The sequence below is a fragment of the Bos mutus genome, chromosome 5, assembly GCF_027580195.1.
Source record: "Bos mutus isolate GX-2022 chromosome 5, NWIPB_WYAK_1.1, whole genome shotgun sequence".
Lineage (NCBI taxonomy): Eukaryota > Metazoa > Chordata > Mammalia > Artiodactyla > Bovidae > Bos > Bos mutus.
In genome coordinates, this window is record NC_091621.1 from 23,914,240 (window position 1) to 23,927,356 (window position 13,117).

At 39.8% G+C, this 13,117-nt stretch overlaps 1 protein-coding gene and 1 pseudogene across 1 annotated transcript in view; both read left to right on the forward strand.

The window, feature by feature from the left end:
- Positions 1-10,990, forward strand: part of LEMD3 (LEM domain containing 3) — a 90,777-nt gene extending 79,787 nt beyond the window's left edge. The window contains exon 14 of the transcript XR_011464195.1: positions 6,458-10,990. The gene's annotated coding sequence lies outside the window, so the exon portion shown is untranslated. The remainder of the gene's footprint in view (positions 1-6,457) is intronic.
- Positions 124-3,721, forward strand: LOC138987911 (ubiquitin-conjugating enzyme E2 D3 pseudogene; annotated as a pseudogene).
- Positions 10,991-13,117: the final 2,127 nt, after the last annotated feature.

Consider the following 13,117-nt stretch of genomic DNA (forward strand, 5'->3'; position numbering starts at 1 on the left):
TATATATGAAGGCTTCCCTGGTGGCTCTGCAATGCAGGAGATGTGGATTCGATCCCTGGGTTGGGAAGGTCCCCTGGAGAAGGAAATAGCTACCCACTCTTGTATTCTTGCCTGGAGAATCCTCATGGACAGCTGGCAAGCTACAGTCCATGGGGTCGCAAAGAGTCAGACATGACCAAGCGACTTAACACTTTGACTTTCACTTAGGAAGTGTATATTTTACTTACATTTTGAAGTACAACATCATTTAAAAAGTAGAACATTAACTTTGAAGTGCCTCAGTGTCTAGGAGAAGGCAATGGCAACCCACTCCAGTACTCTTGCCTGGAAAATCCCATAGATGGAGGAGCCTGGTAGGCTGCAGTCCATGGGGTCGTGAAGAGCTGGACACGACTGAGCGACTTAGCAGCAGCAGGAGCAGCAGCAGTATCTTTAATACTTCTCTATCTTTCCTAACTTCCGGATGACAACTGTCTGAATTTTGTATCAATAAATCTTTTATTTTTCATTATAATTTTACCACATGTTTATGTGTCTCTATAAGTACAGTATTTCCTGCTTTTGGCTTTTCTGTGAATAGAATCAAATTATATGTATACTTTAGTGACTGTTTTTGCTCAACTTCGTTTTTGAGATTCATCTGTATAGATGCATGTAGCTATCACTCATCGTCATGGCTGTATAGCATTCTATTACAAAATGCATACCATGATTTATCCATTCAACTATGGACATTTAGATTATTTTTAGTTTTTTTATTATTATAATCAAGGTAGTTATGAACATTTCTTCTTGGACATGTTTCCAGCTGCATGCATTCAAGTCTCCTAGGTCATTGAAACTCAAGAAATATGGTTCTTCAATTAGCAGTATAAACATTACTTGTGTTAGTCCAAGCAGATTTGGGGCCCCACTCTAGACACTGAATCAGAAATTTTGAGTTGGGGCCTGGTACTCTGTTTTAAGGGCTTCCCTTGTGGCTCAGGTGTTAAAGAATCTGCCTGCAATGAAGGAGACCTGGATTTGATCCCTGGTTTAAGAAGATCCCCTGGAGAAGGGAAAGGCTACCCACTTCAGTATTCTGGCCTGGAGAATTTGGGTCACAAAGAGTTGAACACGACTGAGTGACTTTTACTCACTCTGTTTTAATAAATCCTCCAGATGATGCTGGTGGCATACTGAAGTTTGAGAACCATTGATCTAAAGGTACCCTTTGTGAGATTAATTTGTACCTTCTGATTATGATTTTTGGCTTCCATATTCTTTTTGAAATACTTTTTAATATTTTTTTTCCATGACACTTGAGTACTCCTGATGAGGAAATGATTTACAACTGATGAGGAAATGATTTACAACTAAGGGACTAGACTGAAAAATCACAAAGCCCATCAGTGTGTTCTACAGTGACGCTCTCAAGGCTCTGGCAAAGCCATAAACTGAAACAGTTTTCTTTTATGATAGTCAGCCTGCTCAAAGACAGTCTAGCTGCCAATTAATCAGTTTATTAAAAAACTGTATAAACCAGACTTAACTGTTTCTAAACTGTCTGCAATTTGTTCCCTCCCTTTCCCCACATTTTGCACATTTTTTTGTCTTTTTTTATGCTTTGATAAGTTTTTGATTATCTACCTCATGTGACTAAATCTGCATATAAGTAACTAATTAATTATTTCTGAGTATCCTTTCACACACCACAATTCTGTTACTGTTTTTTTTCTCCTACTTAACTGGTTACTCTTTTTCAGTCTCCTCTGCCAGCTCCATCCCCTTTACTCAGTCTTTTAATATTACAGTGCCCTGGGCCATAGTGTAAGCTCTTCTGCTATTCTCTATCTAGATACTTGCTCTAAATAGTCCTGTTTTATGGTTTAGTTGCTAATACGTGTCCGACTCTTACAACCCCATGGACTGTAGCCTACCAGGCTCCTCTGTCCATGGGATTCTCCTGGCAAGAATATTGGAGTGGGTTGCCATTTCCTTCTCCAAGATAGTCCTACATGGGCCTAATAAATGACATGAATTTTTATCTGCAGCCTTGACTCCTCCCCTAGGTCTAGACTTGTTTTTTCAGCTCAGTACTTGATATCTCCATTTGGATGACTAAAGGTTTTTCACCTTTTACATACCAAAACAAAACACTGATTTCCATGCCTAACTGCCTCCAAACTTATTATTCTAGTCTTTCCTTTCTCCATAAATTACATACATCTTAAACTGAAAACCTAAGAGTTATCCTTTATTTCCTCTTTTCTTCCTCAATTACCACATTCAGTTAGTCTTTTCAGCTCTTCCATATCTATCTAATCTCCTGTCTATCCATTCTCTTGATGCCATCATTTATGTCTTGCCTGGATGGCTATAAAAGCTTCCTAAGCTGGTTTCCTTGTTCCCTGCCCAGCAACAGTTAATGTGACATGCAGGAATCAAAGTTGTCTTCAGAAACATATATCAGAACACGACATTCCCTAAAACAAAATCTTGCAATGATTCCCACTGCATTTCAAATAAAATCCATTTATTTTATCATGGCCTTCAAGGCCCTCTATATACTGGACTATGCCCATCTTTTCAACTATTTCTCCTATCATGCCTCAGCTTTCTCCACTCATTCTGGTTTACTTTCTCCCCCTCTGATACACAGCTTACCTTCGGGCCTTCATACTTGTTTTGTCTGGAATTCTGTTCCCGGGCCTAGATCTTTATGTTTGATGAAGTCCAATTTACTATTTTGTCATTGTTGTTGCTTGTGTTTTGTTGCCTAAGCCTTTGTATAATCCTAGATCATGATAATTTGTTTTCTTCTAAGAGTTTTTTTATTTTTCCTGTCATGTTTAGGTCACTGATCCATTTTGAGCTACGTTTTACATACAATGAGAGGGTAGGGGTCCAGCTTCATTGTTATATATGTGAATATCTGTTTTGGATGTCCTGGCAACATTTGTTGAAAAGACTGTTCTTTGCTCCTCTTGAATTATCTTGTCACTCGTGCTGAAAATTAGTTGACAGTAAAAGTGAGTGTTTAGACCCCCATAGAGCCAGGGAGGCACCAGCTGCCCCACGGGGCGGAGGCCGAGTCCACAGTGTGAGGGAGTCCCTGGCCCCTCTGCGCCTATGTCTGGCAGAGCCGGTGTGAGATGAAGAGACAATCCTTCCCAGCCACTGGGATCATCAAGAGTTTTGGCCGGACCTTCAAGCACACACCGAGATAGGAGCCAGACAAAAAGCACAGACTATGGTGCTGAAACAGATTAATAAGAAACTTAGTAATTTGGCCCGTGACCCTCCAGCACAATGTTCTGCAGGTCCAGTTGAGGATGATATGTTCATAGGCAAGCCATAATTATGGGACCTAATGACAGCCCATGTCAAGGTGGTGTATTCATTTTCCTTCAGACTACCCCTTCAAACCACCTAAGGTTGCATTTACAATAAGAATTTATCATCCAAATATTAATAGTAATGACAGCATTTGTCTTGATATTCTAAGATCACAGTGGTCTCCTGCTTTAACTATTTCTAAAGTTCTTTTATCCATTTGTTCACTGCTATGGGATCCAAACCCATATGACTCCCTAGTGCCAGAGATTGCATGGATCTATAAAACAGACAGAGATAAGTACAACAGAATATCTCAGGAATGGACTCAGAAGTATGCTGTGTGATGCTACCTTAAAGTCAGAATAACCTGCATTATAACTGGAGTAAACTTTAAATTACTATTCCTTTTTTGATTTTCTTATTTGGCTGCTCCCCTATCAGACCTCATCTTTTTTAATTTTATTTTTTATTTACCTCCCTTCATTCATTCACATGGTCATCTGAGAAGATTTAAGTTCTTCCAGCTTTGAACAATAACTGCTTTTAGAAACTGTAAAGTAGTTACAAGAAAACAGTTGCCCAAGATTCAGAATTTTTTAAAAAATGGAGCATGTGTATTATGTGGCCAATGTCTTCACTCTAACTTGGTTATGAGACTAAAACCATTCCTCACTACTCTTACATGCTGAAGAATCATCTAAGAGGGAGGAAGATGGATGCTGAGTTGTCACATCAAAGGAAGCAGCATTATTTAGCAGCATCCATTCTTGTTTAAGCCTTCCACTGTTAGAGATTTGAGGTTACATGGTATACTTTATGCTCATAACTGATGTGGCTACAGAATTGGTATTGAATTTATAGTATCAGCAGAACAGAAAATGTGATGTATTTTATGTATGTCAATAAAGGAATGACCAGTTCTGGTTCTACAGAGAATGGAAATTAGAAGTCAAACACCCTTTGTATTCCAAAATAAGGTCTCAAAACATTTTGTTATTTTCATTTAAATTGTTAGGAGGCTTGGAGTTACTAGTTAATCTATCTTCCAGTATACTGTTTAATATAGCAGAGAATAAATGATGCAAGTTGTCAATGGAGGAGTGACCAGCTATTAGCTCTGCTAGAAACTGATTTATTTTTCTTCAATAAAATTACGTAAACGAATGAGTTAGCTGCCTGGATTAATCAGTATGGGAAACAATCTTTTGTAAGTACAAGGCTGTTTTTTGTATGTACTTTTGGGATTTGCCTCATTGTTTGACATCAAATGATGTAAAGTTCAAGACAGTAAATATTTTGCCATGTTCAGTTAAAAGTATGCAGTCTGTTACAAGTTGACATATTGATTGCTGGATCTATACAGAATCAATAAGCTATTGAGATAGTGTAGCTTTAGTATGCTGCACATGATACTGGTAGCCAGGGAGTTCATAGATGGGCTTGGAACCCAGCAGTTTTACAAAGTACATATGGAGTTTAAGAAATTTATTTTCCAGGTGCAATCCCTGTATAACTAAATTTTTTCTTCACCTTGCACACTTGACAGCTGAAAAGACCATAACATGGAAGTGACAATGGGTCAAAATTTACAAAATAAAGTACTCTTTTGGTGTGGGAGTTGACATGAGGCTATGTTGAAGTGACTACCTATGTGGGATATTGAGTTTTTTTAGTGGATTGAATATCCATTAAAATGAATTTGTTCAGCCATTTATGTTAATGAGTATGTAAGTGCAACAGATACCACTTCAGGTGATTTAGTTCAGTTCAGTCTCTCAGTAATATCCAACTCTTTCAACCCCGTGGACTGCAGCACGCCAGGCCTCCCTGTCCATCACCAACTCCTGGAGTTTACTCAAACTCGTGTCCATTGAGTCGGTGATGCCATCCAACCATCTCATCCTCTTTCATCCTCTTCTGCCTTCAGTCTTCCCCAGTATCAGGGTCTTTTCCAATGAGTCAGTTCTTTGCATCAGGTGTCAAAGTATTAGAGTTTCAGCTTCAGCATCAGTCCTTCCAATGAATATTCAGGACTGATTTCCTTTACGATGGACTGGTTGGATCTCCTTGCTGTCGAAGGGAATTTCAGGAGTCTTCAACATCACAGTTCAGAAGCATTAATTCTTTGGCACTCAGCTTTCTTTATAGTCCAACTCTCACATCAGTACATGACTACTGGAAAAACCATAGCTTTGACTAGACAGACCTTTGTTCTCAAAGTAATGTCTACTTTTTAATATGCTGTCTAGGTTTATCATAACTTTTCTTTCAAGGAGCAAGCGTCTTTTAATTTCATGGCTGTGGTCACCATCTGCAGTGATTTTGGAGCCCAAAGAAGTAAAGTCTGTCACTGTTTGCATTGTTTCCCCATCTATTTACCATGAAGTGATGGGACCAATGCCGTGATCTTAGTTTTCTGAATGTGGAGTTTTAAGCCAACTTTTTCACTCTCCTCTTTCACTTTCATCAAGAGGCTCTTTAGTTCTTCTTCACTTTCTGGTATAAGTGTGGTGTCATCTGCATATCTGAGGTTATTGTTATTTCTACTGGCAATCTTGATTCCAGTTTGTGCTTCATCCAGTTCAGCATTTCTCATGATGTACTCTGCATATAAGTTAAATAATCAGGGTGACAATATACAGCCTTGACATACTTGGAACCATTCTGTTGTTCCATGTCCAGTTCTAACTGTTGCTTCTTGACCTGCATACAGATTTCTCAGGAGGCAGGTCAGGTGGTCTGGTATTCCCATCTCTAAGACTTTTCCACAGTTTAATTCAACAAATAATGTATGAGACATGTGAGGAAAACTTTTCTAAAACAGATCAAAGAAAATAAATGGAGATAATCATCTTTCCTTGATAGAAAGACTGAATATAGCAAATAGGCTCCCTAATTCTTCCTAAAGTAGTGAAAAAGTTTAATGCAATTCCAGTAAAGGTTTCCATAGATTTATTGGGTTGGTGCAAAAGTAATTGTGGTTTTGCATTGTTGAACTTTGCTGTTCAACAGTGCCATTTAAGAATGTATTCGGATACATTCTTAAATGTGGTTATTTTATACATCATTTTATTGCACATTTCTTGCTTCATTTTTTTTTGCTAATGACTTATTGCTGTTTATTTTATATTTGTTTTAGACTAGGGAAATGATGTCTAAAAGCAAAAGACAAAAAGCGAATTTGAGCGATTTTCTTATTTGAGTTCAAAATGTGTCATAAAGCACCGGAGATAACTCACAACATAAACAATACATTTGGCCCAGGAACTGCTAACGAACATACAATGCAGTGTGGTTCAAGTTTAGCAAAGGAGACAAGAGCCTTGAAGACAAGGAGTACAGTGGCTGTCCATTGGAAGTTGACAATGACCAATTGAGAGAGAGAAGTTAACAAAGAACTCAACATCGAGTATTCTACAGTCATTCAGCATTTGATGCAAATTGGAAAGTTGAAAAAGCTCAGTAAGTGGGTGCTGTGTGAGCTGACCAAAAATCAAAAAAATTGTTGTTTTGAAGTGTTACCTACTCTTATTCTGTGCAACAGCAATGAACCATTTCTTGATCTGATTGTGACATGGGACAGAAAGTGGATTTTATACAACAACCAATGCCAAACCACTCAGTGATTGGACCAAGAAGAAGCTCCAAAGCACTTCCCAAAGCCAAACTTGCACCATAAAAAGGTTATGGTCACTGGTGGTCTGCAGACTGTCTGATCCACTACGGCTTTCTGAATCCTGGCAAAACCATTACCTCTGAGAAGTATGCTCAGCAAATCAGTGAGATACACCAAAACTGCAACACTTGCAGCCAGCATTGGTCAACAAAAAGGACCCAATTCTTCTCCACAACAGCAACAGCACCCTACCACACATCATACAACCAGTGCTTCAAAAGTTGAACTAATTGGGCTACAAAGTTCTGCCTCATTCACCGTAGACCTGACCTCTCACCAACTGACTACCACTTCTTCAAGCATCTCAACAACTTTTTGGAGGGAAAATGCTTCCACAACCAGCTGCTGCTGCTGCTGTTGCTAAGTTGCTTCAGTCGTGTCTGACTCTGTGCGACCCCATAGACGGCAGCCCACCAGGCTTCCCCGTCCCTGGGTTTCTCCAGGCAAGAACACTGGAGTGGGTTGCCATTTCCTTCTCCAATGCATGAAAGTGAAAAGTGAAAGTGAAGTCACTCAGTCGTGTCCAACCCTTAGCGACCCCATGGACTGCAGCCTACCAGGCTCCTCTGTCCATGGGATTTTCCAGGCAAGAGTACTGGAGTGGGGTGCCATTGCCTTCTCCATCCACAACCAGCAGGAGGCAGAAAATGCTTTCCAAGGGTTCGTTGAATCCCGAAGCACAGATTTTTATGCACAGAAATAAACTTATTTCTCATTAGCAAAAATGTGTTGATTGTAATGCTTCCCATTTTGATTAATAAAGATGTGTTTGAGCCTAGTTATAATGATTTAAAATTCATGGTCCAAAACCACAATTACTTTACTAGTAAATTAATGTCTTGGGATTGTAAATGAATTTATAGAAAATCAGCTGGAAGGAATAACAAAGATATTAAATTATTGAATTAAAATATGGTTAATAAGGAGAGATTGGCATCAGATGTTAAAATTAAATCTGTGTTAACATTGTTACACAGTTATATAGTCAGACAACTAATGCTTTGAAACAGGTACTTATCAGTGCATAACTGATACTAGAAGGTCACTTAAATCTATTTGCTGCTGCTGCTGCTGCTGCTAAGTCACTTCAGTCGTGTCCGACTCTGTGTGACCCCATAGATGTCAGCCCACCAGGCTCTCCCACCCCTGGGATTCTCCAGGCAAGAACACTGGAGTAGGTTGCCATTTCCTTCTCCAATGCATGAAAGTGAAAAGTGAAAGTGAAGTTGCTCAGTGGTATCTGACTCTTAGGGACCCCATGGACTACAGCCTACCAGGCTCCTTCATCCATGGAATTTTCCAGGCAAGAGTACTTGAGTGGGGTGCCATTGCCTTCTCCGTAAATGTATTTAAGGGGGACCAAATTTTCATAAGTAGTTTCACTAGAACTTTTAACTTGAAATTTTTTGCTAAGACTACAAAAAAACCTTACTTTCTTATAGTTAACTTATAAAATATTTTAACTCTTAGAAATGTTTTTTGACAAAACCATTAGAAACATGGAATGATAATCTTCACTTCATGTTGGCTGTTCCATAATTGAATCATTTTACAAAACATCCCAGATTTCATCCATTTTTGTAAGAGTATCTTCTAGTCAAATCTTGTATCTTTGACCTTTTGTTCTTGTCAACTTTAATAGCTAGTTGGACTGATTGACACAGTCTATGGCTCTGCTCATGGCTTAAACAGTTTCCCATCATCTATATCAATTTCATGAAATGCTACATATTTTGTGAGACTTGCAAGTTCTCTTCATAGTCAATTTTCATTGCACTTGCATTGTATTTTTGAATGACAATCTGTAAGACAGTGGCAAACACAGACATTAACACAGGAGGTACTATGAAGCAGGAAAGAATGTTTGAGAAAGGGTTGTTTTCTCTTTTTTTTTTTTTGGCTACACTGTCCAGCTTGTGGGACCTCATTTCCTCAACCAGGGATTGAACCTGTGCCCTTCAGCAGTGTATACATGGAGTTCTAACCACTGGTGGTTGTTTAGTTGCTAAGTCATGTCTGACTCTTGTGACCCCATGGACTGTAGCCTGCCAGGTTCCTCTGTCCATTGGATTCTCCAAGCAAGAATACAGGAGTGGATTACCATTTCCCCCTTCAAGGGATCTTCCCGACCCAAGGATCGAACCTGTGTCTCCTGCATTGGCAGGCAAATTCTTCACCACTGAGCCATCTGGGAAGCCTCCCACCATGCTTTAATAACATGGAAAAATCAAAATCACTTTCCTTGGTTTTCCCCAAAGGCAGCTGAATATACTTAAAACACTATTTAGGGACTTCCCTGGTGGCCCAGTGGATAGGAATCTACCTGCCAATGCAGGGATCACAGGTTTTATCCCTGGTCCAGGGGAATTCCACATGCTGTGGAGCAACTAAGTCTGGGCCACAACTGAGACCACGTGCTGCAATTACTGAAGTTCGTGCCCCCAGTGCCTGTGCCCTGATTCAAGAAAAGCCACCACAGTGAGGAGCCTGTGCACTGCAACTAGAGAAGTTCTGTGAGCAGTAACGAAGACCCAGCACACCCAGAAATAAATAAGTAATTAAAAAAATATATTACTGGGTTATAAAACAGAACCTTATATATGAAGATAAGTGGAATAAATATTACCCTATGAAATTTACATGTTTGTAGAAGTATGCTATTTTCATTGTATGTAGAAAAAAATAAAGTTCAGTTGAACTTTCATATGGATTTGAACTGCATGGGTCCACTTATGCTCAGATTTTTTTCAATAGTAAGAACTACAGTACTACCTGATTCATGACAGGTTAAATTGGCCAATGCAAAACCACAGATACTGAGGAATCAAATATAGGTAGGGTTGATTATAAGTTATACTTGTATTTTTGACTGCACAGAGGATCACCACCCACAACCTGTGTTATTCACGGGTGAACTGTACATCATAAAGTATATCATATTCTAATATTCGAGAAATTGGTAAGAAAATTACTATTTACCTGGAGTAATTTTTAAAGATATGCCTTGAAAATTTTAATATTCCACTCACCTAGGAGCTAGAACCTGATTCAAAAATAACCAGTTTTCAAAAAAAAAAATTCACAGGGTTAAAACTATGGAAAGATTAATCACTGATGACTCATGAAGCAACTCAGAATCTTGAAGTGCCTCATTTCAAAACTTATTGTAAATCAAAAATTAGTTATTTGAGTTCCCTGTAAAGGTCATGAAAGATGTGTTATTTATACTCATGTATTTTCCTGTAATCTTTCCACCTCTTAAGGGCATATAGAAAATAAGAGTTTAAAACTTATCCTCTGCAGTTGGAAAGTAGACACGAAAATTACTCTGGTTGCTTAAATCAGGGCAAGATCTATGGAAGACCTGTCTTAGAATCATTTGGGATGCTTGTTAGAAATGCAGATTTCTGAATCCCTCACCAGACCTGAATCACTGTATGTAGGAGAGCTCTCAGGATAGTAACAAGTTCTCCAGGTATTCTCATATTTAAGTTTGAGATCCATTGCCACATGACTTCTGGATCTGAGATATCAACCTTGAGAGCACAAAAATAATTCCTCCCATAAATGTTGATACAGGGGAAAAGTGACATTAAAATGGGTGTGCTACTTCCCACAGAGTATAATAAGAACAGGAAATAATATGTTCTGCCATCAGATGAAAGGAATTTTAGAGGCAAAGTTGAAAATAGTTAAGAGCTATTTCATTCTTTGTTATACTAATAACATCATTGCTTACATAATGTGTAGATTTTTCAATGTATTTTTCCTTATTGATGTTAAGTGACATGAAATTAGCTGAGCCTCATTTGATTCCTTTGGAAAATGTTTTTGTTCATGTTTTGCTTTTACTTTAAACACTCAGATGTATCTTTAGGAGTTCTTTCCACTAAATATCTTGAGTTTTCAGAGCTACGGTTGTGATATATGTTTTCATTAATGCTAGCCATTTTTACTTGTAATCCCAGTTATAATTGTTACCAGTGGGAACTGAATAAAATGGTTTTTATGGGACTTCCCTGGTGATCCAGTGGTTAAGTATCTGCCTTGCAATGCAGGGAACATAGGTGCAGTCTCTGGGGAACTAAGACCCCACATGCTACAAAGCAACTAAGCCCACACACCGCAACTCCTGAGCCTGGCTCCAGAGCTTCAAGGCCCAACTAGATAGTCCCTGTGCCCACTGCAGTAAAGGACACTGCAAACGCAACCAAGATGAGGCAGCAATATATCCATACACACACACACACATACGTATAATGGTTTTTGCTACTGCTAAGTCACTTCAGTCGTGTCCAACTCTGTGCGACCCCATAGACGGCAGTCCACCAGGCTCCTCTGTCCCTGGGATTCTCCGGGCAAGAATACTGGAGTGGGTTGCCATTTCCTTCTCCAGTGCATGCATGCATGCATGCTAAGTTGCTTCAGTCATGTCCAACTCTGTGCGACCCCATAGATGGCAGCCCACCAGGCTCCCCTGTCCCTGAGATTCTCCAGACAAGAACACTGGAGTGGGTTGCCATTTCCTTCTCCAATGCATGAAAGTGAAAAGTGAAAGTGAAGTCACTCAGTCGTGTCTGACTCCTAGTGACCCCACAGACTGCAGCCCACCAGGCTCCTCCGTCCATGGGATTTTCCAGGCAAGAGTACTGGAATGGGTTGCCATTGCCTTAGAAGGAACTAAATTTTTTATTTTTCTTTTTACACAACTGTGTAAAGTTAAGTGGCTAATAGTTTTCATTTGGTCAGTTTGTTTTCTTTGTGAGAGTTGAACACACATAATTCTTCCTTAATCATCCCCCAACTTCCCCTTCTAAACCTTGCGTTTGCTCCCCCAGCCCCCCACCCCCCACTGCTGCTGTGCTGTGTTCAGTTGTGTCCCACTCTTTGCAACCCTATGGATCCACCAGGCTCCTCTGTCCATGGAATATCCAGGCAAGAATACTGGATTGGGTTGCCATTTCCTACTCCAGGGGATTGTCCCGACCCAGGGATTGAACCCACATCTCCTGCATTGGCAGGCAGATTCTTTTACCACTGAGCAACCTGGAAAGGCTGCTTTTTGTTTTTTCTATAGGAGTTGAATGTACATGAATTCTTCCTTAACTGTCTCCAATCTTCCCCTTCAAACCTCAAACTCCTCCTCCCAGGCCCAGTTTAAAAAGAATCAGTCAACAACATTTACTGAGCATTCATCACACCATGGGGGATCACAAAAGAAGAATCTAGGCTCCTTTTCTAAGTTCTCTATCACTGATAAGAGTTCAGTCGATATCCAAATCCTGCCTGTCTTACTCCCAAATTTGCAAGACTCACTTTGGCTCAGGGGCAGTCATGGACCAGTCATGAGGTTTGGCCTTATTCGCCTCCACCTGTCTTCTCCAAAACGCTCTCCAGAGGTATGGGCTGTGGGCTTTTTGTGGTCTCCAGTTTCACGGGGAGCCGTTCTTGGGTACTGTTGATCATCAGTTGTGAATCCTAGTCTGCCCCATATCTGCAAAAGTGGATTGAAACCAGACCTCTTTCTCCTTGCTATCATGACTTTTCAGCCTCCACAGAGTGAGACACTAGGACCTAGTAAAGATAATTTCAGGACAAAATTACAAAGTAGGAGAGAGAAGGGTTCAACTTCGGCAGCTCTGTTTTGGATTTTCACCTGCATTACCCAGGAGAGAAAACCTTAAGGTCTTAAGCTTTTAGATGGAGAAAGTCACCTTGAATGCTCCTGGCTTTGGGTTTGTAACACCACTTCAAATAGATTTCCTGCTTTGAATCTTTCAACTGTTCCTACTTTTACTTGAAAGGGACCTTGTTGTCTAAACTTCTTCCTTCCCACTCATACCACACACTGTCCAGTCAAGACAGACCAGGGGTTTGGGCTGCATAGGGAAAAACTCCCTGGCCCAGTCTCATGTGCACATGGGTGTGTGTGTGTGTTTCTCATGTGCACATGGGTGTGTGTGTGTGTGTGTGTGTGTATGTTTGTGTGTGTGTGTGTAGGAGATGATGGATGGACTGTGGGTTCAGGAAATGATGGATGTACTGTCGGTTCTCCAATTCACGTTTCTTATTCAATTCTTTTTTTTTTTATTCTTGGCAATTTTATTTTATTTTTAAACTTTA